The sequence below is a fragment of the Neodiprion lecontei genome, chromosome 2 (assembly GCF_021901455.1).
Source record: "Neodiprion lecontei isolate iyNeoLeco1 chromosome 2, iyNeoLeco1.1, whole genome shotgun sequence".
NCBI lineage: Eukaryota > Metazoa > Arthropoda > Insecta > Hymenoptera > Diprionidae > Neodiprion > Neodiprion lecontei.
The window spans coordinates 29,853,499-29,880,775 of NC_060261.1; the positions used below are offsets into that span (position 1 = coordinate 29,853,499).

General features: G+C 39.9%; 1 protein-coding gene across 2 annotated transcripts in view; it reads left to right on the top strand.

Annotated features, from left to right (window-relative positions):
* Nucleotides 1-27,277, top strand: part of LOC107217733 — a 183,510-nt gene that overhangs the window by 10,523 nt on the left and 145,710 nt on the right. The window contains exon 1 of one of the 2 annotated variants that reach the window (XM_015655392.2): nt 3,565-3,669. The exons of the other annotated variant lie outside the window; for it this stretch is intronic. The gene's annotated coding sequence lies outside the window, so the exon portion shown is untranslated. Of the gene's footprint in view, nt 1-3,564; nt 3,670-27,277 lie in introns of those variants that run through there. 2 annotated transcript variants of the gene reach the window in all.

The following is a 27,277-nucleotide window of genomic DNA, read 5'->3' on the forward strand; positions in this document are numbered from 1 at the left end:
CATCAATGTTCATCGTTAAACTATCCGAAAGGCGAAACTCTCCCTAATTAAATGGTACTAACGATAATTGGAAGGCACGGGAGAGTCACTTGTTCCTAATACGGAGTAATAAGGCTACTCGACGGTTACAAAGCCGAAAAATCAAGCCCACAGAGCACTGTAATCTACGAACTGGTAGCCACCCTGGAGATATTGTGCCTAATCGATAAAACTCGCAGATAAACTTGAGTAAACCCATGAAGTTCGACTCACCTTCGGCAGCCGGCTGTTTGAGTTTATAGTTTTCGACTGCATGAGTGAATTGAAATTCTCAACCGTCTCGCGGCGGGGAATTTTCTTCGAGATATATGTATATATATTTTTTTTATCCACTTTTCAATCATGTTTGAGTTCTGATTTGTGATTCGATTAATTCTCGTCTTTGCAGTCTTGGGGGGAATCGGGATGAATTCACCTTACCACCGAGGACGATTACACAGGTTTGCAATCAAAAACCTGCTCAGGTTTTTTGTACCGTCTTTTACTGATTTTCACTAGCTGAGACCGGGAAAAATACTCGAAGAGTTCCATCACGTCAGGTTTTTTCTTGAACTCGTGTTCGTGGTTTCGTTTAGAGTGAAAATCTCGTTTAATTAGAAATCTGGTATCATATTTTTGACTATAAAAATCTTTTGCAAATGTGATTACTTACTTTTATTTAATATGTATTAGAGTGAGACTCGAGAAGAAATACAAACAGGGTAACTGAAAATGGAAAGCGGAAGCGTGTTCGTAGTTGTATCAAAGAGAAGCGGAAAAGGTTTCATAAGCGAAAAGAATGAACACGGAATGTTAAATACATTTCGTAAAGAAATTGTTTGCTTAATGTTATAAGAAATATTGTTTAGATCGTTGTATTAAAATGGTGGTCTTTTCATTATTGTTATGCTTTTTTTACGCAAACACCTTGTATTTTTTTTTTTTTTTTTTTGCAAAAATACCGTATGCGATGGAGGGAAATTCAAGTGACTTTTGGATTCAGCACGCTCGAAAACATAATATTTACCAAAAACATGCCGTGCAGCTGAAAGCAAATGATTTTTTGTTTTTGCAGTCCTGTGTTATATGCAGATTTGCTCAAACTGGCGACGATGATTTCAGTGAGTGAAAATCATTAGTCGCGATAATAAGATCATTGCGATCATTCTTTCTTGTTGATATAACGTAACAGAAACTTGCGAAAATAATTATTTACATCAGCCCTTGAACGTTCATTTTTCTCATTATTTGTCGAAGGGAACAAACTTGTTTTGGTATCCTAAAAAAATTAAAATAAAATCCCTCCCTAAGCCGTTGCCGAAATTGAAAACAAAAGTGGAACGAATGGTTATTTAGTTTCGTTTCGTGTACGTTCTACAAGCTGTGGAACACAAAGTTTGAAATGTGTACATGCATGCATAATGAGAATGTTGAAGGATAACGGGATTGGATTATTGGTATGTTTTATGGGGTTTTATATCGGCGATAAATATGAATAAGTGTTGCAAGAAGTGGGGCAATTTTGAACGTACGGTTGCAAAACAACTTTGAAGTATAACAACAATAATTTCATTCTCGTCGTTGAGAAAATCTTGGCAATTTTTCACACCCTCTTCCTTCCTTTCTTTCCTTCCTTGGACGGGGGTTTGAAATGTTGGAAAAAATTGTCAACGCTGAGTAAAAAAAACTACAATAAAACGATACATATATTCTTGCGGCTTACCTTTCGCCAATTTATCTTTCACGGTTCTCCTCCTCTTTGCTCACTGTCATACCAACAACACAGAAATTCCTATATTTAGCTGCTCCTCGTATCCTTCAGTGAACGACAATTCTTGCTGTAATCAAATCTTACCAAGCGTGATTTTAATCATACTAAAGTTTGAAGTTTGCCTACTCAGACCAAGAGAGTTCAAACGAAGAAATCAGACACTCAAACTGTTCAAAAATTTGTCAGAGATTTCGTTTGGCAGAGTCGAAACCCTCGACCGAATTAGTAATATACATTTCGAATACGTACATGAATTTTGTTCTTCTTTTTGCGGAGGACGTTTCATCCCGTTTCTTTCTTCTGATCGGCTCGCCAGCTTCAGAGCTAATCAAGTCAATGTACACAAACGCGAACAACACATCAACCTCATTCGTGAAACATGAAAGTTGGTGAGAAATAATTTCCATTTCGTAACACGGTTAAAGAATGATTCAAGGATTAATCATCATACACTGAAATAAATCTATTCCCCCCCCCCGCCATCTTTTCGGTCGCAATACCCACCATTGTTTAGTTGTGTAATGATTAAGAGCGTAGCATGATTATACAACAGAATATACAGTATAGATTCAAAGGTAACGAGGCACTGTACGTATATCTGCATGTTTAATGTTTTCAATCAATTTATTATTCGTTCCGTTATTATCTTTTCAGACAATCGATTACTCCACATTTCACAGTGTTTTGCTTCAATTTACAACGATTCCTCCTTTCGCCAGCCTCTGCAGTGCGACCTCATTCCTCAAAGTAATTAGATAAAAGCTGCATTAACATACATATTATACGTAGGTATTCGTTTCCCGTCGGCGTTCAAAGTCCGTTCAAATAGCAGTGAGTTTTGTGAAAAACTGTCGTCTGTCAAAGGTCAGACTTGTTTCACGCTCGTTTAGCTTAAATCTTATCGGGTGAAAGGAGATCCCGTAACTTGTCGCCCGGAAAAAACACCTTTTCAGGATATTATGCGCGAGACGTTGCATAAAATATATGTATAAAATATACGTAAGCGTGTTACCGAAAACTACGTGAAAGATTGATATTTGATGGGTATCCGCGTAAATCTGACGTCTCGAGGAAATGCCGGAATGGAAAAGTTGCGAGAAAAATGGCAATTTCTCGAAATAATAAATTGCACTTACACGCACAGTGACGCGGATTTCGAAGCGCGTGGATTTTACGATCAGACGGAGATATTCGCGGGGTAAATTAAAGTAAATAAAATCCTGCGGACAAACTCGCGAGCCAATTAATCTAATCGTTAATACGTATCGATTGGCCTGCAAAAGGTCTAATCTCGGTGGGTATCCGTACAACTATTTGAAGTAATGCGCGCGCTGCGTCCCTCCGTCCATCCCTCTTTGTGCCCTCCCTCCCTCCCTCGTCTCTTCTTCACCCCCGACCTCCGTCACCCCCGTGAACCTCTTCGCCTCGATTCAAACCCCCCGCATTATTCAGTCTGCGAAGAGTCTTTGCCGCAGTCGCAGGTTTCCGTCTGCAGACGCGAATTCGGGAGGAAAAACCTTGAAGCTGGAGGATGCGTGTCGAAGCGCTTTCGATCCTGGCTTAATCGTCGTTTAAGCAAACGCCAAATCGGCACTTAGATTTTAATTCAGACTGCTGCGCAGTTCGCGTGTAAGTGAACGGCGTAAAAACGGGAGCGATTGCACGCCAAATTTCAGTTTCAGAAACGTGTTTTTGTTGCTGTTATTTTTTTCTTTTTTCACAATTCGAATGGTTTTTATTTTTTTTATTTTTTCGCTTCATCGATCACAACTTGTGTACGAACTGTAATTTCTATGAGATTCTGCAATAATTTTGCTGCACTTTCGTTCATTGGAATACCACCACTGTCTCAATACGGAGTCAGCTGAATCAGCGGACAGGTAAACGATGTTCACGTTATACTTGCATGGAAATTAACCTAAAATTAATCATATTTTTATAATGAAATTTTAATTGGACGGTTATTGCAGAAGATGGTTCTGTACTAGATCGAAATGTTTCGAAAGATTTACATGGTCGCCTGTTATATGTACGCAAGACTAGTAATAGTTTCTTGATTTTCAAAAATTGATTTTACTGCAAATGGACACACTCAGGAAATTAGAAATTACAACGGCATTCAGTTGTTAAAAAAATAGTGTAAAACTGAACTGTGTTTCTTCTAATCTAACGTTGAAGATGTTCGTTTCACATGCTTAACACAGTATGGATTTTCGTCACTGTCTGTCTGACGAACCGTAGATAGATAAAAGTACCGATGATACAATTTCCGTTGGACTATAATTAATAATAGCAGCTGTTATATTTCGACAGATGAACTTGATTTTTTTTTTTTTTTATTCCTATACCGCACGGTTGAAATGTTACAGTGCGTTGCTCGTTTGAATCCAGTGTTTACAATCATAGCGCAATGACTCGTCGCCTCGAATTGCCACCGCGGCTCGATACTTTGATTCGACGGATCTTGAGCTCTAGGAAAATCAACTAAAAAGAGCCTGCACCGTTAATTAAAACAAAGCGTAATGTGAAAAAAGTTAAAGAAGTCGAATAACGAAGCGAAGGTAAGAAAACTAACAGGGAAAAAGACGAATAAAAGAAAAAAATAAAAAAAAAAAAAAAAATAAAGAACAGAACTAGAGAAAAGGTTGAGGAAGAAACTGAAATGCGATAAGAAACAAACGCTTCGCTTCTACTACAGCCGAACTCTCATTGAGTATCGATCCAAAGCTTGAAGGTAAAACTATCGTCGAATCTAATTTGGCTTCTTCTCCTTTTTATTATTATTATTATTATCACTATATTTCGTTATAACATTATTCGACGATCGTGATAAACATTGCAAATTGATTAAAATAACACGGACGCGTCGGAAATAACGAGGAAATGTACAACGTGTATCGTAATAATTTGCTATCGTAAAAAAAAGCGAACGTTATGGAAAACGAATAGAATGTGGAAAAATTGGTGAAACCTCTGGCGTATGTAACATTACGTACCTAGCCTCTGTGTACACGGCAATGTGTATATACGGGGATGTTTACCCCGTAGAAACGCCTTGAAATAACCGACCCCGAGGCCTGCAGAATTCAACCCGCAATTTCGTCCACACCTAACGCGCATATACGTGCGTCATGTCGGCTACGTGGGTATGTAAACATGGGTATACGGGTAGGTACCTGGTGGCATCCACCATCTTCAACCCCGTACGACGACACTCCGCATCAGGGCTTGGCTGCTGTATCCCTCGGCTAGACGTCGAGTCTCGGCTGCGACGTTGCTTCAAAATCATATTTAGAATGTCGAGAGTGATGTATTGGCGTCACTCGATCCCTGAGACCAGAACCAGGGGTAATTGAGAACGGAGAGAGAGAGAGAGAGAGAGAGAGAGAGAGAGAGAGAGAGAGAGAGAGAGAGAGAGAGAGAGATATGAAGGGGAGGGGATCAGGTGGATGTGGAGGAAAATACCTCTGCTGAAAGTAAACACCTTTCAAAATCGAATGTGAGCGATGACGTTTCTTTCTTATTTCATTCTTTTCTCTTTCTTTTTCATCCGAACGTCTACTGCGTACAGCAATTCGCGAATACGCGAGAGAATTGCTTTCCCGACTTTATTTCACTCTAATCAGTCAACTTGTTTAATCTGTACTCTGTATACATACATATATATATATATATATATATATTAGGGTGAGCCAAGAAAATTAACCTATCGAATCTATGATCTTAAAAGGACCTATTTACTGAAAAAAAAAATTCTCCCGTTTGGAAAAATTTTTAGCTCAATTTTAAAAGGTGTCGCTGGCCATTTGAAATTTCTCATTTAAATAACACGCAAAAAATTTTTCTTTCATCAAAAATGCCCGACTTTTGAACCGTTTGAGATGAAAAAGTTTTCAAGGCATATTCTTGTAGGGCATTAAATTCTCCAAAAAAAAAAGACCCCGACGTTGATTGACTCAAATATTCGTATACTTACGTTCCGTGAAAGTCGAAGAAAAGCAGAGCTTACTTTTAAGGAGGTGGGGTGGATTTTTTACTTCGTCATTTTTTCGAAAATAAAAAGTAAAGTAAACTTGATCTAATACAAGGCAAAGAAATTTGCCGAGAGGCTGCAAAGAAATATAAACGCGAAAACGAACGGAAGGCATTATTTTTCTTCCAATGGTGAAACGGATTTTTTTAACCTTAAATTGGGAATATCACGTCAGCTGGGTACAGTGATATTATTTACTTTTAACGTCTCGATCGGTCGAAAGTTGACCAGGAATTGTTGCAGGTACGTAAGATCGGACTGCTAATTTTCTGTGAAAGGCGAGTGCAGTTCAATCGGCGTGACGATATTACAGCCGATCGTTACCACCGCTGAAGAATTATTGGGTTCGGAGTAAGTCGGACGAGTGAATTTGGGGGTAACGAACCTTCTCATTGATTGACAAACGATATTAAAACTCAAGCTTCGTGTCTGCGCGGATATTATTACTGGACTAACGTTATACACGGGTACGGATTTCCCGACAGAGACTCGGGTTATAAACTCGATTCTATTACGTCGACGGGTACGTAACTACTCACTTCACTATTCACTTTCTGTTCCAGTAATAATTAATTCTCTCTCGACTAGCTTTGGCCCACCACAGAGGCTTGTAGATTAATCTTTTTGGCTATAATTAACGACTGTACCTATGAACGGTGGTTTACGTACCGTACACCTGTAACAGGCACTTGAAATTCTCAACTCACACCGACTGTAGTAGTCGGCATACGTCTATGTGCGCGAAGAAACCAATTACGGTTGGAAATGTGTCGTTGAAATTTTTTCCCCGCTTATTTTGATAGCGTGAAATGGAAAGGAGTCGAAAAAACAAAAAAAAAAAAAAAAAACAAATCTAGGTATCAACGAGCCTTCTGCGATAGAAAAGGGACGGAGAAATCGATTGAAAGACTTTATCACGAGGGTCGGAGTCGAGAGGAATTCGCTTTAATTTGTACAACTACCTAGCGGATAACGAGGGCTCTGGGTCTGTATCTGTGGAAACAAAAACTTGATACCGAGGGTCGGTTTACGTGGTGTATCTTTTTTTTTCTATCTCTTTCCATTCTCTCCTTCTCGCGTTATTATTATTGCTACAGTAGTCGTTTTCTCCTTCGTGTTCGTCCGCATATCCCAACTTCGTACGCAATACGTCTACCGATATTTTTTCATCCGATTTACCGTGATTCACGCAGAACGGCGCAAAGTCAAAATTTAACTTTAAATCAGGTATAGAAATAGTTTACCCTGTAGAGCGCCGAACGAGATTTTTTAAAATCGAGGTAAAAGGAGAATAAACCTGAAGTGCAGACGCTTCGGTGTTGATAGATTTTATCTTGTCGATTCGGGTGAGGAAGAATTGGCCGTTTCGATTGAATAGATATCGGAGGATGCACGTAGTCTTGAGCCGAGCACGTTTCCTTACTTAGGAGGATGAAGAATAAGGGGAAAGGAGGAAGGAGGAAGGAGGAGACGAAGAAAGAAGGAATAACCGAGGCACCTGGTGGCGCCTCCACCGCCGTCGTGCTTCCCTCGCCTCGAAGGCCCAGGTGAATCGGTATTTTCCTCGACGTGGATAAAACTGTATAAATAATTGATCAACTACACGTAGCTGCTAAGAAGCGGCACGTCCCGCTTCTGTACCCAACGTACAGAGTGTCTCAATTCAGCCCAGGTCCTCATTTTACCCGCCGTTTAACTCTGCTCCGCTATACGTATACACGAGAGGACGAAAAAAGTAAGAGAGGAACAGGAGCTGTGGAGTCTTTTTTATTTATTTTATTTTTTATATTGTAAAAAGTGACGGTACGTTGCTGGATTTTTCGATACGCGCTCCTTCTCGCTCGGAAAGAAGAGAAGAAACGGACAAACAAATGGAAACACCGTTTTCAGGAGGTTACATTTTTACTTCGTATTTAATTGAAATTTAGAATTATTATTCTCTTGAAGATAAAATCTTGTTATTCGGAAACATGTTTGCATTGTACATATGAAAAGGGAAAAGGCCAGAAACGATGAATATCGATGATTATTAAACCCTTTTGTGCATAAATTATTCACTTGAAATTTTCCACACATGGGCTTTTGGGATCACCGATTACGAATCTGAACTCGCAATTCGAGTATTCCAATATACTGGACAGACAAAATCGACAAAAAAAATAATTTTTCGGTGTCTAATAAGTTTGTGCAAAAATTGGCGTTCGAATTTTCACGATAGATTATCAGAAATCGTTTTTTTTCGTGAATAAGTAGGAATTTCAACCCTTTGTTTACAACTGCTATTTTTGCAATAAACGAATGAATAAATAAATTTTCTAATCTTTTTACACTTAGAATTATATCAGAGATCATGTGGAACGAAAAAACTCGGCGGTTAGTACCAGAAAATTAGTTGAATGAATAAAAAACTGGAATAAAGGTGGGACGCTGAGCTTTTCGGCGTAAATCAAAGGGTTAAATAATCGTTGAAAGTAAATCTGCAGATAGATGCAGGATCCGAGGAAGAGGGAGAAAATATCTATTCAACGAGCCGGACACTCTCTGGAAATTTTCCTGTGCATGTACGTACAATTGCACATGTATGGGTATTGGGTACGGGTATATGTACATATATCGTATACACTCGTATATATATCGTATATATATATATTGGCGGGGGAGAAACTAAGCCGACCAAATTGTAACCCAAAGCGAAGCCCCAGCCAGACCTCCTGGGCTTACAGGGGTGCAACTTGTAGCTAGGATCGATTCGAAGAACCATTCTGGCCAATTACAAGCCGCAGCCGGCGGTGAAGACAGAGGGTAATCGTTTCTCTTTTTCTGGCTCACGTTTCCCTTCTTCGATCTCTTCGGCACCGGTTTTTGGAAGGCGAACCCCGTACCCGCCAACACCGAGTCGAAAATCTTGAAACGACATTCGCCCTCTCCTCTTCATCGTCTCGTTCTCCTATTCATTCTAGCCGATTCTTGCAGCTATCGAAAACGGTTTGGGAAACCTGACGTGCCGCGGGATTTTTTCGGGCATAAAAGTTCGATTTGTATAGACAGTGACAGCTACTCGATACACTCGAGCGTTAAGGGAGTAGATAATGGTGCCTTGCTCCGCTGCGAGCTGTCACTCCGTTCTCCGATGCCACCGCTGGTATAAGCTTGTCCGTTTCAATTCCAAATCTTTCTACCAGAGTGACGAGGAATTTAACGCCACGTTGCTGCGCTACGAAGACACGAGGCTGCATTCTCGCGTCGTGCGTAGGTGACTGAAAATAACGGGTGTACTCGGTTTTTTATCTGGGGCATGTTGGACTGGTCCAAAGAAAATTGATTATTTTTATTTTTTTCAAGGTCACATGGTTAATAGTTGCAGGAAGAGAAAATAAGAATCCTTTTATAATTTGAGCTCTTGATGTTAATATTTAGTGGTTCCTAAACGCAATTTTCCGTTTTCCATTTATTTAATTAACACGAGAAAATAAGTTTAGTTATTTCTGAATTTTGTAGCTCAGTGTCGGTAACGAGGCTGTATAGATAAATTTTTCCGACACATATTGTTGTACGAAACCTGATGCTATACAAAAAAGATTTCTTGTAATTTTTTGATAACTAAACTCGTTCAAAAGTTATTCGTAGGTTAAAGTTGAGATCATGTAAAAATTCATTTTTTTTCGAGAATAACAGAGAAATTACTGAGACTTATCGCGAAATATTGTCGGTTTATTTTTCTAAGGCATTTCAACCGCTGTAAAATCATGTCGTTCAATTAATTTTCAACTTGAGCAAATTTATTTTGTAATTATTACAAGTAACGACATGTAACGTATGTAATTCCACTTTGAAAGCACCCTTTTTATTCCGAGAAGCATAATTTCTTTTAAAAATAGACGATTTTTTTGTATCAGTATAGCGTGCATTGATTTCTTCTGTTTTATTTATCTATTTTTTATTCCTTCATTCACCAGCGACCCTATCTGCAAAATATCAAATCAAAATATAAAATCCGAACGAATCCTTGTTCAGTAAGCAATTCATGTATTCGGTGTGTTCAGAATTTCACGGTTGTACATAAATCGAGCCCCTCAATTATTACCCACTTCTACACTCGGTAGTCCGGAACCCTCGGCCTAACTGTCAAGAAAAATCGTCGAACATGATCGACGTCCGCAGTGATATACGTACGTATACGCACAGCTATAAGCGCGCGTTATTATTACGTTCATTCCTGGAATATATTCAGAGAATGGGGAAGTAAGCGTGTGGGGAAAATGAGTGAATTTTTTTTGGTGGAGGAAAAGGCGACTCTTCGCGTACTCGTAAATTTCGTTAAAAAGTAACCGCGGTCGGGGCGATTTCGGTTACCTTGACATCACTGCATTCGCGTGACAACGCGTCGAAACGTATTTTAGCGGGTGTTGTGCGACCGCCACTCTCTCGCGGATGTCCTGAAATTTCGTCCCACGGTTTTCGCACGTCGATCGACGCGTATTTGGTCATTTTTATTAAAAAAAAAAAAAACAAAAAAAAAAAACAAAGCCAAAACCAACATTTCACGCTCGGCGTGCTCTCACGGGGTGAAATTCAGTTAAGGCTCGCCTCATAATTGCGTCGCTCTGTACACAAAGTTTTGCGTTTGTATACGTTTTAACCGTAACTACCTGCCTTGACGCGCGTGTACGTGACTATGTACATACACGCATACATGCGTACATGCATGCGTACATACCGGGATGCTCAACGCAATGGGAAAACCGCGTCTGCGCGCGCAGCGAGCCGGATTTGATGGGCGGCAGATTCGCGAATTTGGTTCTGGTCCCCGGTGTACTCGTATATGTGCGGTATATTCATTCCTGCACGCGTATGGTATGGTGTACTTATAAATTACGGCTAGACTATCGTCAAATATGTGAGAAAGACAATAACTGACGGAGGCTGCGGCTCTGCAATGACGGGTATTGATCGTGAATCAATTATCGTTATTTGACGTTAATTATCACCCTTTCGTCAGATTTTCTCCACCCCTGATCTCGTTTTTACCACCCGTTTCTACCTTCGTCATGGTCACTCGATTATACCGCGCTGCGGTTTGCGGGTTATAAGTTTTCGTCGTTTGTTGGCAGAACGAAAAAGTCGCTAGTCATCGTCCCAGCGATGCTTAAATGCGGAAGAACGTGATAAAAAAATTTGTTATTTCGTTTTTTCGTATCGTCACATTGTCGTTCATGTTTTTCAAACTGGACGATAGTAAGACTCCAAAAAATATACGTGACTAGAACCAATTGTATATAAACGCAACGAGATTTATTTGGAAGGCTAGAAATGAAAGTAAAAATGAAATAACATTTCTCCGTAATTTTTATTTTCCATTTTCGTATACTGTATTCATTAATTTAACCGAAGGCAGGTTGGTATACCTGCCTCTGGAAGTCTGGAGTCTAGAGTCTAGATTATAGTTACGCTCGACCTACCGCAGTACCACTGATGCTGTGAATTTATAATTTATGTACGTTAAGCTACGGGGTAATTAGCGTTGGATATAACAGCCCGCACGTCTAGCTGAACTTCGATAGCGTTAACTGCAAACTTTCAACCGGACAAACTTGGTCGTGAAAATATTTTTCAATATCCGATCTGCCTCGTTTTTTTTTTTTTATTAATCTTCGACGTGTGAGACGAAAAATCACGAAGGCTGATCCAAAGATATTGCGAGCGAACTCGAATCTTCAACTTTTTCCGTTCTTACCCCGCAAGTTTTAATTCTTCTTACCGAAAGAATTATTCACCCAACAAAGTTACGTATGTTATATACTTATAGTATATACGATAAGGGAGTAAAGATACTTTGACGCAAGAAGCAAGGGGGGAGAAAATACAACGAATGAAAATGGTTATATTTTCAAGGTAAAATCTGGAACTTTTCGAATGCTCCGACTTTCAAATATCTTCACGGTTCTTTTCTCACTTAAAGTTACGCGAGATTGAAGCGGGAAAAAAACAGCGCGACGTTTCACGTGCTATTTAAATTGCAAAACGTCGCGGTAAGTCGTCTGAGGTACCCTATTTCACTGAAATTTGTCTCCCGTTGTAAGGTTTTTGTCAATTGCTCGAGATTCCGGAATTCATAAAAATTAAGCAGTCTGCTGTGAAGATGGAGGAGCAGAAAAAAAAAAAAAAAAATTGAACGCACCACACAAAAGTAAATATTATGCGCAATAAAGTGACGTAACATTTTTCTGTTTAAATCAGTATTTCGAAACTTTAAAATTGCTTTATAAAGTATAATATAGGTATAATCAAGTTTGCTAGTTATATATATATATATATATATATATAATATATATATATATATTATATATGTGATTAATATGCAATAAGTGAACACGAGTTGCGAGTGTTTCAGGCAACCAAAAAACTCTCTCTCTCTCTCTCTGTACACGCCCACCCATGTACAGGTAGGTGCGTTGAATAGGGAAGAGGGGTTGAAGAAAAGCAGTCAAAAACATCGGTAACCTAACGAGTAATTCCGTCCTTAGAGCGAAGCCTTAAGGGCTGTGGTAGGGGAGGATGAATGCTGCAAGGGGGTGCGCTGAGAGGTGGGGGAGGTATTTGAGTAACGAGACGGTGATGTGGGAGGACGCCGGCCCTTCCACCTCGAGAGTGTTCCCCGGCTTGTCACGCGCCCTCCACACCCCCACCCCCCCTTATGCGTGCAATACTCACACGAGTATCGCGGATGTGCGTGCGTAGGCGTATACACGCGAGTATCTTCTTCCTTCTTTAGCTCCTGCCGCCCCCCTGCCCCCGCCTCCCTTTCCTCGACACCCTCGAATATCGCAAGACCAGCCAATGATAGACCATGATCTTTGGGGTTCGCGGGTTTCGTGCACTCGAGAACAGCGCCGGGACTTGATTCTTGATACTTCTTTCTCATTTGCACTTCTCTTGTTCGTTCCGGATAATATGCGGTGACACACCCGACGAGTCTTGTACCTATAGGTATTATAATTAGGGCGAGTCTACTTTCGTCGGAAAAGCTGCGGTCGTTGAATTTAAAATTGGATTATAAAATCGGAATGATTTTATATTATTTATCATTGTAACGTTTGGACACTGTTTATCTGTTTGTTCAATGTGTGTATTATGTTTTTTTTTTTAGTGAAATAAAGTATTGAATTCACGTTATTGACGCGTGATTGTTGGATTAATAGTTTTGATACATTACACTGGTCAACGGTGGTTTTGTTGCTCTTGATATTTGAGTCGTCTACTTAGAAAGATTCGATGTCAACGACCTTAGGAGGATGCGTAGTCTTTCGAAATTGGCTCTAGTTATTTATTTTATCGACATTTTCATATGTGTCTCAAAAAAGCAATGTTAGGTGAAAAATTCGATTTCTTTTTTTTAATATCTAAAGTTTATCAAAAAAATACTAACAATAACTTTATTTCTACTTACTTTATTCGGACAGTAGTATAAAAAATATAAGAAATATAATACTTTGTTGTTCTCGCCATGAAAAAGAGGGCACGACAAGTTTCTTCAAAAGGGGGTGTATTGGGGTGTTAAAAAATTAAAAAATTTCCCTCAAACACGCACCAAAATTTCTGTCGAGCATCTTAAATAGAATATCTCAGCCAAATACGAGCTCTTAATATTGGTTTTCCACTATTTTCCATTTAAATAACACGTAAAAAAATGTAGGAAAATTTTTGAATTTTTTTTTCTCATAAACATCTGACGTATAAACCATCTAAACGTACATCTAATAAACTATCTGTATTAACAGATTCTTATAGGAAATTTCACGCTCTATAAAAAACTACTGATATAGAATTTTCATAACTTTAACCGTTCACGAGAAATTCGCCTATAAACAATGAGTCATCTCGAATACAATACTACAATAACATAAAAACCAGACCCAATCTAATATAATCATAATTATATTCGTAAGTTTTACGTACTCAAACACCAGAATTCACAGAAAAAATCAGAGCAACAAAAAAAAGTATTTATTTCGTAAAGCTGTGTTATATGTAGTCGATTTTCAGGCCGGAGATACGAGAGTAATTATTATCATTTTTTATGCACTAACGTATTCTTCGGTTATGGTTAAAAATGAAAATGAGATAAAATCCCTTCGAAATTGTTGAAAAATCTTGAGGATTCATTCGATTTAACTCTACGACGGCTCTATTATATTCGGAATACTTGTTTCTGCAAATTCGGTGATGCACTTTATCTTAATCATCGTATCATCGTTGAATATTAAATTTTACCACACTGCACCGATATCGATTATATCCATGGCAGCAAAAGGAAATATTTATTAACCAGAGAAAATAAAACAATATCTTTTTCGTATCGATTCAATTTCGTTTCACGAAAATTCTTATGTCTGATCAGATCTTTGCACAATGTACATAATTTGAAATCGATGATTACGGACCGAGCAAAGTCGACGACCGATTGAAAAATGACCGAGTCATTGAAACTGTGAAATTTTTCTATAAATCGCGACAATCCTTCCCGCACCGATAAAACTAGCGAAATATCTTCAACGCAGTCGCAACTATCGGAGCGCGGTTTCCGTCGAGTTGACGAAGCAGGTTTTAAGTTTTAATTAATTAATTCTCAGAAATGGGTTGGGATTTATATCCCGTGTTGCGGGGGACGAGGAGCGCTTCGGAGCCGTTCAAAGACTCGTTTTCACTGGCCCGGAAGGCCCTGATGAAGAAAAGAAGTGCCGCTCCTCGAGGTTCGAGGATGCTTAGCACGCGTTTCGCCGACCCGATCCCCGGACTTTTTCACCAGGATTGGATTTTTATCGAAAAACCAAAAAATTCTCGCCCCTTGTGACTCGGTTTCACAGCTGATCGGGCAGAGGCGAAAAACTGAAGAGAGGTTCGCCCCATTGTTAAGGAAATGCCCGCGGTTTTTCCTCGAAAAATTATAAACTGAGAACGAGCCAAGGGATGAAATCACGAATCACATATTTTGTGATAAGAATTGCCTAGGTAAGAATTCTGAAATCGTGACGTAATTAAAGATTCGGGTTTTTGCATTCAGTAGCTATAACTGGGATATCGATCAAGCTGAATCATTCGGGCTAAATAATTGAAATCATTAGTAAATTTGTTACTAAAATACCCGGGCTGAAAAGTTTCTTGAATCCCAAAGTGTCTTGTTGTTAGGTTTGAGAAATCTTTTTTTTAATCACGTGTTCATCTCGATTATATCCTCATCTTAAATTTTCGTCCCAATTTTACCGAAATAAATCAGGTTATTTTTGCTATTTGGAAAATCGAAAAACTGTGGAATACTTGAAAAATCTGTAAATCGACGACGGGAAAACTTACGGGCAATCTTGTACAAAAATTTTATAAAAATTGTAAGATAATTTTGAAGCGACGATTGGCTATCGTTTCAAGTTCTGCGGATGTTTTTTATATTTTTTAACTAAAAATGGTGATCGGATTTGAAATGAATCATTGAAAAAATTCATTTTAAACACCCCGAACTTGTGAAATAACAATTTTTCATTAACGTTATGAAAAATTTGACATCATGTCTCGTGATACGCAAAATATCCTAAAAACCAGAAAAGAATAAAGAATTATCCGATTTGAGGCAATGCGCATGCAATATACGTACGTATACGTATATTTTTGTTTTTACCTGATTTCATTCGTTTGGCGTGAAATTGGATTCAACTAAGCTTCGCCGGCTCTCAAGTTGTTGAAATTGGAAGCGTATTGTCTACGCTCGTCTATCCGCGTTTCACGGTTCCGATGAGCAGCGACTCCGAGGCTGATTTCTAATTTCTTGGGAATAAATTACGTCCGTTATATCCGTAGACACGCTCTGCGGAAATTGCCAGATCTTTGATCCGCAGGCAATTTTATTCATCTCGAGAGTCCGCGGGATTCTCTTAATTACGCCAGGAGGCCTGGTTCGGCACAATTCCGTCGTATCGCACGTTGTCCACTTGTTTTCTTTCCATTTGCCTTCCTCCATCTTTGAACGAAACATGACTGAACAGCATCAGTATTAAATTCTGTCATTTTCTCTCTGCGATAGAAGGCAATACAGACGTTTTGGGGGCGGGGTTGAAGTTCCGAAAACGCCTAATTTCAAATTGTTTGAAAGATATAACGAAATACTACTTTTACGAAACTGCAAAGTTTCGAATGACTGGAAACCCGACGGCTCAATGTTCCGAAGTGCAAGATTCCGAAAATTGAATTCACGACAGAGTAAAATTCCGAAAATTAAAACACACCAACACGGCGTAGTTTACTCAACGAGTGGGTGTAAAAAATCAGAAAAACCGAAGATCAGAACCATCGGAATGACGAACGTAAAAATATCGAAAATCTGAAACCGAGAAAGATCAAAGTGGTGAAATTTTATCAAGCCAAAAATTCGCAGGACTGAAAATCTTGGATCATTCGGAATTTTGATGTTTCAGATTTTTAAATTTTGACTTACTCGCATTTTCGGAATTTTTGACCTATCGGAGTTATCCCCTCTCTGGATTTTGTCCTTTCGAAACTTTGATGTTTCGTCAAAGTTTCATTTCTCCACTTTAAGTTTCGCCACCAAAAAATTCGGAATCAGTCGCTTTCGGAACTCTTGAAATTCGGAATTTAAATCCCGCTCCGACTTTTTAAGTACAAGCCATCTTTCTCCTATAATCTGTATGATTAAAATATTCTGTAGACATCTAATTCATCAAACTAAGACAATTTCAACCGTCGAATACACCGGGATAAATGTTAAGCAACAAGTAGAAACTTGCCGCGTTTACAGCAGGCTTTATATCGAGGCTTACATACCTACCGGCATCTATAAGTTAAAAGCTCTCTCTCTCTGTCTGTCTCTCTCTCTCTCTCTCTCTCTCTCTCTCTCTCTCTCTCTCTCTCTCTCTCTCTCTCTCTCTCTCTCTCTCTCTCTCTCTCTCTCTCTCTCTCTCTCTCTCTCTCTCTCTCTTTCTCTCTCTCTCTTGCACCAGCCATCCGAGTTCATTGATCCTTTCACACACCTTGAGAATACTCGTTCTAATCCCGGGACGGTAGGTGATCTGTATTATACGAATCACGCTGAAAATTGATGAAAAATTTCAATTTCTTCGCGATCACCGCGTAAATTGAATTCAAGACAATTCGTTAGCTCGCAATCAGTAATAAGTAAAATGTACTCCGAATAAATTGATCCAGCACATTAATCTCGGATGAGAATTTTGTCAAATCGTTACACATATACGTAGAGTTTGGAAATATATAACGACCTCGCTGTTTTTCCATGCAGCAATTGCATGGGAGAAAAGTATTTTGTTTATGCGGGGGTGAGAAACGGCAGGGTGAAATGGCGCCGGCGGATCTAGAAATGTCCGATTAAGATTCTGATTTGTTATTTATAGCTCCCAGACGGAATTAGACTCTGATCCGGGTAGCCGGCGTCGATAAATCTTCCGATACATGAACAACTCTTCGCGAGACAAGTGAGAAAGTCGGGATTAGAAAAGATAAGGAAAAAATCGGAGAAGAAAAACGGGGAAAGGGAGTGAAAATCAGCAGAAATTGGATCAGAGAGATCGAGTCGTGACGATTCGATAAATGTAACGTTCCAGCGAGTATCTGCTAAGTCTTCGAAAGTCCAAAAGGCTTTTCGCCTGACCGATTCCGAACTTGAAGCCATCGTAATCAGACACTTTGTTACTACCAAATTGAAATGACGCTAGAAAGAATCCCTCTGTTTTCAATCCACGTTTACTTTTTTCACCTCCTCTTCGTTCTCGAATTTATAATTCGCAACGACTTGAACACGATTCGAAATACAAGGTCAATAACAACCCCTCGGGTAATTATTCAAGTACGTGAAAAATTCGCCGAAATCAATCCGAGATGATGAATGGCAGCGGTTCGGAAAGCTCAGAGATCGGGGTGGAATTTTTTTTTTTTTTTTATACCTTTTTTCCTCTGGTATAAACAGCTTTTGTACTGATGAAGTCGGTTTTATCCCACAGCTCTCTTTTATTTCATATCGTTTTCTCCTTCTCGCACTTTTCCTTTCTTCTTCATCCTTTCCGTCTCTTCACCCTGAAGTTTTTTTTTCTTTATTCTTTTTCGTTCTTTTTCACTTTTATTTTCCCGTCCATTTTATTTTTCTTTCTCGTTTTATTTATCGCGCGCGCGTGTGTGCGTGTGTTTTTCTCTCTTCTTTTTCACCGAAATTCGCGTCTTCGAATGAGATGCAAATTATTGGAGGTATTTTTTTCCCTCCATTTTTCTCATTTTTTCTTTCACCCTCGCGCGCACTCCGAAAATTCTTTTATGCTACGCGACACAGCTTCTACAGATATTTATATACCTGTGTATGTTCGAATGTTCGATATGTCCATGTACATATATGTCGACCTATTTCTTCACAGGATATCATGTACTTTTTCATCGACCGTTTCATTTCTCATGTATACATAAAATTCTAATTCAACTTTGTGGAAAATTAGCAAGTAAAATTTTCCAGTTGTTCAATTTCCTTTTGGCTATGATGTTTTTGAGGGAACGGAAATAACGAGAAAGAAAAAAAAGAAATAAAAATCTACATCCACGAGAGCCCGTTCCAGGCACGAACACGGCGTCTGGTTGATAGTGTATTTATTTAAAATTTGCTCCGATCGCCATATCGTAAAGCAAATTGAGATTCGAAGGCTCCGTCACAGGAAGGGAACCATGAAATCTGATCTCTGGGCATTCGTGTGAGAGAGAGAGAGAGAGAGAGAGAGAGAGGAAGAGAGAGAAAGAGATTCCGGAAGATCGATGAAGACGACCTTCATCCTGGGCAAGAAGCCTCGGTGGTTTCGCCAGTGTTAAACGATGCAGTTATAAACACGAGGTTCGCCTTGAAAATCTTGACTCGCTTGAGACATGTATTTATGTATGCATGTAGGTATACACATTAGGTTGTTTCCAACAAAAAATAATTATTTTTTCTCTCCCAAATAGGTTCAAAAGTTCTATATAAAAATAGGTATAAAAATACGCTCGTTAAAATTTGATCTCTTAATATTAACATTTAAAGGTCAATCGTCGCACTTTTCTATTTTCCGCAAGAATAATGCATGGGAAAAATGGTTTTTGCTATTCTTGCGACATTTTTATAGAGTGTTCAATTTCCCATCAAAATATCCGTAAGTTTTCTGTACGTCGCATTACGTACGTTACCTAGTTATAAAAATCAGGAGGAGTAAAAACAATTTTTCCCATGTTATTCTTACGGAAAATAGAAAACCGCGATGCGCAACCTCTTAATGTTAATATTAAGAGCTCAAATTTAAACGGGCATATTTTTATACTCAATGGAAATTTCGAACCTATTTGGAAGACATTTTTTATTTATTTTTTTCCAAACACGATAACACACCACGCGTAGACGCGTACATGCGATGCGGTAGATAAAAATTTTGCGATTTATAATAATTATTGCCAACGGGAAGTTGGCTGGTAAATTATTTACGAGTTTGGGCCGCAGCATACTGATCTCCCCCATTTCCGAGTCTCACAACCGAAAAGTACCCGCTTCGTCATATCGCGATCTCGGCCCTCGAAATTCCCTTGTCGAGCGTATAAGAGACGCCGTTCCGCCGGCTCTGCAGAATTAAAAACAATTTATGCAACGAAAGGAAGGGAAAAAAAAAATGAAAAAATACGTTTCGAACGTCGATTTGTATGAAAATAATTGACGCTGCCTTCGATTTTATTCCTTCCAATAAACCGAACAGTGAAATCGCATCGCAATCAGCTCTTGGACGTTTTTTATTTCATCAATAAATTCATCATTCCATTCCCAATTCATATGGATATGTATCATGTCGCTGTAGAATTTCATATCGTTATTTCGTTCAATTTGTTTTCCATCAAGTCTCATAATTTTGCCGGGCTTCCGCGGGATTTACGGAGGGTCTCGTATCTAGACCGCGTTCTAACCAATTTTCTCTTAAATTCGCGACCCTGCAGTCGATTTGTAAGTAATCATCCGACAGCACGTAAATGAGAACGGAATTCACGCGGTTGTAATCGTCCTGAAACGAAGATAAAAGTTCCGATGTTGTCAACCCTAAAAAAATTAGAGACCGTTGAAATAAAAAAAAAAAAAAAAAATGTTGTTTTCTTAAAGTGAAATACTGTCATTTAGGCGGAAATTTGATAAAAATCTGAAGATCTTAGACGAATACTCAAGACTGATTACCAAATCTTTGAAAATTGTCTGTGAAATCGATACAACGGACCAAAAATCAACCAATTATGAGGTTTTCTGAGAAAATGTGCACCAAGTAGATTGCGTCTGAAATTTGCGTGACAAGTCGATTCTCTTAAATATTAAAAATAAAAGCATAATATACGTGTAAGTACAAGTTCCTAATACCTCTGTACGTACACTTCAGATTGTAGGATATAAATCTGTCTGTGTTACCTCGTTCGGTAATTATCATTATATATTTCTATGAAAATGAAATATATCATGTATTCCTGTATTTATAGATTACTTCCGAAAATAAGAAATAGATATGAAGAGTTGTTGTGGCTCCATTGAAACATCTAAAGAATTATCGAGCTGGGATGTAAATGAAAAATTTAAAGATTTGTTTTGGCGCCATTTAAAGAAATATTCATTTGATAGGTTGGCAACGCTGGTCGTTGAAGTTCAAATTATCCGTTTCGTCGAGTGTCCGCAAATTCTTGCCCTGCGTTTCTCTGCCTGTTTCTTCACTCTGCAATCGGACCGCTGGATCGATTTTACGCCGAATGATTTCCGTTCGTCTCAATCGGGGCGCCGCGTGTGTTTGACACTCGGTCAAGAGTCTCTTATTCGTGGCAACAAGTTGACACGATTTAAAACCGAGAGTCAAGAGCTCCGGACAAATGGTTAAAAAGTGAGAGAAACAGCTCGAGCCAGCCTCCTCAATCCTGAAGGATCGAGGCTAACCTGTTATCCCTCGAGCAATTCCGGGACTGGGTAGCTTCCGCCCGGTTGCCATGGTTACCGGAAGACGCGGCTCTGAGACGCACTCGGACTCGAGCCCGACGGAAAACGGAGGAAAATAAGAAAAATGGCACAAAATATGACGGATTTAGAACGATTCGTAAATCCTAACGGAGAGAAATCAGCCGTGAAATTTTATTGCAGTAGGATTGAGACGCGTGTCGAAATTTTCTACATCCTTAAGCCCGATACGAATTGTTCAGCTACGTTTAAACCCTTTCATTTTCCATTGCTAAGTAGTTTGGATATCGTCACTTTGTATCACGCGTTTCGAATCGATTATCATCAATCTCTCCGTCTTCTCAGTTCCCGTTCTTCATTCGGCGGTCTCTTAATCATCCCGCTCGTGGTGGGATAAAAGTTATCGTCAAAACACGCGACAAGATCAGTGCCTGATATCTCCTCTTCTCTTATTATACTTACCTACGATTCAGACAGCTCGCGGATGACACCGGAGTGAAAAGTTAAGCTCCAGACTCGAGATTAACTTGCGGGAAATCTAAATTCTCCTCGCTCCCGTTATCCGTCCTTCTTCCTTTAAACTTTGATAATTATTCGGAGGGATGCAGTTGGGTACGAGCCGACTTTCTCCGCGTGGCTAGTCAGCCGCCATTGTTTCTCGTACAGCTACATCCGGATGGCTCTTCGATAAGCCTGATTTCAAACTGTTTATTAAAGGGTTAGATATACCTGGGACGGCTGAAACTAAGGTTATGTTTAAGAGTTTCTTTCGTGTATAAAATTGAATTTCATTTAACAACCATTACACATCATTTAACGTGTCGCGAAGATATTTCTGGTATCGATTTTGAAAATACTGTTTCGAGAAAAACGCGTTTAAAGTTTTAAGGACAGTTCACCCTGAAATAACGAGTTTATTTCAAACTTAGCTGAAATCGTTGATTCCTGGGCCATATGACGGACTTTCCTGAGATGTCGGCGCTTCCATTAAATCTTTTTTTTTTTTTTTTTGCTGTGTCAACCTCATTCTTTCTTCTTTTGATACCTTCGTCGGACCAAACGTTAGTCGTTGCTTACAGGGTCGGTTACAAAACGCTACGACTTCGTCATTACTGCTAATTTCTTTATGAAATTGTCAGGGTAAGCACTCAAAGGATGGTACTTTCGAATGAGCACCTTTTTTAAATATCAATGTTTTTTTCACCTACCCAAGTATCTGCAAAGCCTTAACGCTTCGTTCGCTTTGTGGACTGTTTTCCTTTTTTTCCTTCACCGGTAATCCTCGCTTCGCGACGAGCTGCGACTGCAGACCACCTACGTTGAGTTTACACCTATTTCAAACCGCAGTCGGTGATAACGCCGGGAGTTGGGTCAGACGGCGCAAAGTAGTCAAAGACACCTCGCGGTCAGACGGACCCGCCACTCTTTACCAGCTTGTAAATTCCGTCTGCGTGTTGAGAAACGGGGTGGGAGTCAAAAAAATTGGAACGGTCAATATTTCGAGTGGCCGATAAAATAACGAAAGATGAATTGTTCGAAACGTTGATTTTCGCATGATTGAAATTTCGTTGTATCGGCCACCCGAAATATTGACCCTTCTAAGCTTTCACCCCCATTCGAAAAATGCTAACTTTTTAACCGTAATTGTGTACACAAATCGATTGATTATTTGGATAAAATTCGAAAAGATTCAGAACAGAGCCGACTGAATTTTTCTAATTTGTAACAACCTTATTAAAGAATATTGTCGATGTGATTAATGAAATATTGAGACTATCCCAGGATGGACAGCAAAGTTTGTTACCGTTTGAATACGCAGATACAGAGTTCATTTCGTTTATAGTTGCTAGTCAGTCACGGTACAAGAGTATGAATATTATATTACAACAGTAGCGTTTAAGTATACTTATTGGGATTACGCGAAGAGAACAATCAATTGTACAAGTAACTATTTAGTGTGTGTAATTATATACTTGTCAATTTCAAATTTTATACCAATTGCGATATTAATGTGTTTGTAATAGTTGGACACATTTTTTCATTGAAATAACTCATCGTTGCACCGAACATCGAATCATCGTAATAGCCGGGACCTTTATTGAAGAAAATTTGATTATCTACAAAATGAAACCAAAAACACCTTCCCAACTTGTATAGTTTTCGAGATATTTCGATTAGAGTCACCTTTTAGAATTTCACTACCGAGTTCCGGTTTCACGAGGCTTCGCTTGAGGCTAAAAACTAACTTTTCGAAAGGTATGTAAGAAGGAGAAGAAAAGTTTTAAAAAATACCGGCCTAGTATATATAAATTATTCTTACGGCACCCGTAACAATTCAGGTTTGATATAGTTCAAGATTTATTTATATAACGTGAACTAAATTCAGCACTGATGATATCTGTTGGAATATTGAAGCAGGATGGTTCGATAGAAGAAAAAGGGGCAGACAGACAGCCAGACAGACGGGCAGATACGCAGACAGTCGAAAGTTTTTGTGTGAAAGGGTTTTCAGGTCGACCCGTATCTCGACTTTGACGTAGCGATTAAATATTTCACGTGAGTATAGGCACAGGTCGATCGACGAGAGGCTATCGGGGACCCGATTTCTCAACAACGGAGACCAGTTTCGCACACTCGGTGACTAGCGAAGGTACAAACGCAGGACAATTAGTTGTCGCCCCGGGTCCACGGGGGTTAACGATACGACTGCGAGGGTAAATTCATTCCCGAATTTTTTCTTCTTCTTCTTCTTCTTCTTCTTTAACAAATAATGAAATTAAATGTAAGTTAGAGAAAAAAGGGATAAATAGCAAGCCGCTGTGCAACTTGGGTTATAATTTATCGAAATGAAAGTTGACTTTCCTCGCAGACGTATATTATCTGTATGCAAAAAACAAAACTGAAAATATTAAAGAATTAGCAAGAGCGGAGTGACGGTAGTTAACCGCGGGCAATAATTAGACCTCCGAGAATTAGGAGACGGAGGGAAAGGCTAGACGACGGTAGACGTTTCGAGGGGGTGCGGACCGAGTTAAAAGATGACTCGAAGTTAACCGGAGAGGCTGAAATCTACGGAGCGTATCTCGGACAAGGTTGCGAAGGAAAAAAAAAAGCAACAAAAAACGTCGAGATGAAGAAAGAGTAGGAGAAGAAGAAGGAGAAGAAGAGTGAGTTTTGTGCGGGGATCTCTGTATTTAATAGCTGTCTTAATTACCACGTCTCACTGCGCGGACGATCAGACACTAATAGTGATCGACGATTTTGTAGAACCATTGAACGAAAAGCTGGCGGGTATTCAGATGGCCGAAAGGAGACGTAAATTCGGCTGATTTTTATCGATATCGTTGAAACCTTGTCCGTTGAATGTTCCGTATCTTTTACAGAGAATTAATGGAAAGAAACCTGCAACGATTACGTACAAGACGATCGTCGTTGCAGACTTGTCGTTGACTTTAAAACTCGAGACTTGGGACCGCAGGAAAGACGCGACTGAATTAGGTTTCAAGGGTGCTTGTAATATTATACCGTCTCGATAGTGTCGTGGCGGGAAAATTCAAAAGGGTCATTAAGATGTCAAGAGGTTGCATCGCGCGTCGGCCAATCGATAGGTAATCAGCATCTGGGTGTAAAAACTATCGCCTTCGCCGCGCGGCAAGCCGATCGGCGTGAAATAATTGACGATAATAAATTAACTGGCCCAATTTTTTTTACGCCGATTCCTCTCTTCATACTGAAAACTGTGTTTATTATTGCAGCGTTTCGCCTCTCGCCTTTTATCGGCAACAAATTTTTCATATCTCGACCCTGAAATTATTCGCCTATCGCAATGCGTAGAACAGAGACGAGGCAAGGACTGTTACTTGTATACCTACGGCTCATCGGCGTGACATTGAATTTCACACTTATTATACCTACCCATCGATGGACCGAGCTGTGAGTCTGCGACTGCAGATCTAACCCTGGATCAATTGATTCCAGCGGCCGTATTATAGAATAGATTCGCTCGATAACTGGTTCTCGTATATATAAAAGCCGCGAGCTCGGCCGCCCGGGAGATTTAGTTGATCTAACCAAACGCTTAAGAAGCTGGCTGCTCGCTCGGAGACTGCTAAAGAAACAAATGTCGACCTCTGAACCGACCCCGCATCCTATCTACGACGGAGGAATTCTCTCGAGACAGCCGTCGACGTGGTTGAAACAAACTTTACAAGCTGCTGTGGAAAAAAAAAAAATTGAAAATGACAAAAATGAAAAGAAACTAACGAGTGAAGAGAAACGGAAAGTTCTCGTCCGACATTGCGCCCAAGATCGCACAAGTTATTAATTTTTTCACTCTCAAGGGTCGAAATTCTCAGATCCGTAGTAACGAAAGTTTTCGAAGCTTGCTCGTGTCACAAGTTACGGAATTTCATACATGTATATATGCCACCCTGAATTCCACGAATGAAGAAAATTTCTGTACATAACTTGGAATCTATTGATAAAATGTGGAAATTCAACTATATTCTACGAAGGTGTACAAAAATTTGTCCAAGAGTTGTTATTGTTTATTTTCTTAAAACTTTCACGAGACCACCGTTCGGTAACCGTAGTTGATAGGAATTTACCAAAAGCAATGCGAAAAACTTAACAACCCACCTTTTTTCCTCCCTCTTCTTTATCGTTTTTCTTCTAATGAACTTCTCTTCTGGAAAATCGGAAAGGCGTTAAAAATGACTAAATCCCATTCAACAGAGCCGAAGTCGTATAAAAGAAAGTAAAGAAAAGAAAATGGGAGAAACAAATGGGAAATTATTACGATGCTGAAATTTATTCTCCTCTCCCTCTCCTCTTGCCTCTACCTTTATACGTACGTATTTTTGAGATTTTAATTGCAGGGGTAGGTACGGAGCGCACTGCAGGCATGGTCGCCCAACTCACCGAGGTAATAACATTTTCGGTTACGTAATAACGCGGGGGGGGGGGGGGGGGGGGCGGTTTGGCGGTTATGCGGCAGGAGGGAACAGGTAATTAGGGTGCAATGAGGTGGGAAGCAATATGCGTGCGGAGGGTGAGATTGCTTCCTGAATCAAGACCAGATAACGAGGGTGTAAGAGGGTTGTCATCTCGTATCTCCTCGTTCTCTCATTACGAGTGTCTTCGCCGCGTCCTCGAGAATCAATGGTCACCGTAACCGCACGCGGCACAATAGCTACGCCATTTTCAAACCACTCATCCGAGATACCTAGTGGCAGATTACATCCGAAATAAGTCCTATTCATCTTTTCCAAGGATTCCGCAGCCTCCGACGATACCCTCCGAGCTTCTCTTCCTGCGGGGTTTTTTCCGCGACGCAGGATCAGCCGCGGTTGGTTCGCTGCTGCCGGATCCGGGGATGCGAAGTAGGGGTTAAACGGGTCGGCAAGGGCGGCGGGGGTAAACAGGAAATGCCGGAAGCGCCCGCGTCCTTATTACGCGCTCCATCTGACCCGGACCAATCAGCGAGCGCTACGCAATTCCATTACGTTAACGCCGTTACCGAGCCTAGCGCCAGACTGTCAACCGACGTTTCTCGTCTGCCCCTCGTCACCGTCGCATAGTCCGCAATGCCAGTCGCCACAGACGAGACTCTCAATGGCACTGACTTAAGTCACGTCACGTTCCTCAAACTCGCTGAACTCTTCCCTCGACTTTTTCTTTCCACTTGTCATATTGCTTCCGATATTTTTGGCGAAAGGTCGCGAGCTTTGCCGTAATTTCGCACCGAGTCCGTCTTGCGTTTTTGTCGTAGTGGATGAAAATGGAGAAAAGAAAACGACGAAGCACCAATTTCAACGTTTCATCAAACTTGCTGTGAAAAACTCAGCATACGAGGATTAGAATAAAGGACGAACGATCGCGATGTTCGCGGTATTGATAAATTAAATAGTTCAAATTTTTAAACGACATGCCTGAATTTTCATCCCTCTGGGTTTCTAACGCTTAAAAACAAACTTCCAATTCGTAGGTGTTGAAAAATAACTCGTCCCTTTTACCGAGGGTCGGCGTAACCTTATGCAATTAGACCTACGCAAATTTACCTCCATGGTTCTACGGAACTGTTTGCAAATTTGTGGTAATAGAAGCTGCTAATTATTATGGTAATCGTTTCGGGTTGAGGTCACACGGTGTTCGATTCGAATCGAAGGCCGACCCATAAGCTAGATTTGATTATCTCACACGCCTCGATAATCCACGCGATGTGGACACGACATCCCTCGATTGTTCTCCGATCGCAGCTTCTCCTCGCATCTGCTTATTCTTAGTTTAATCAATCTCAATTCTCCTCCTCTTATCACACCGCTAGTCACGCAGACAATCGACAGTTTGATCCCGTCGCCTAAATCTGAACTTCGTAGACCTGCACTTCACCCGAAAGATTTGCCCACTTGTACGTGCCTGGCAAATTCCTCGAGAATAGATCTTCGATAAGTTTCAA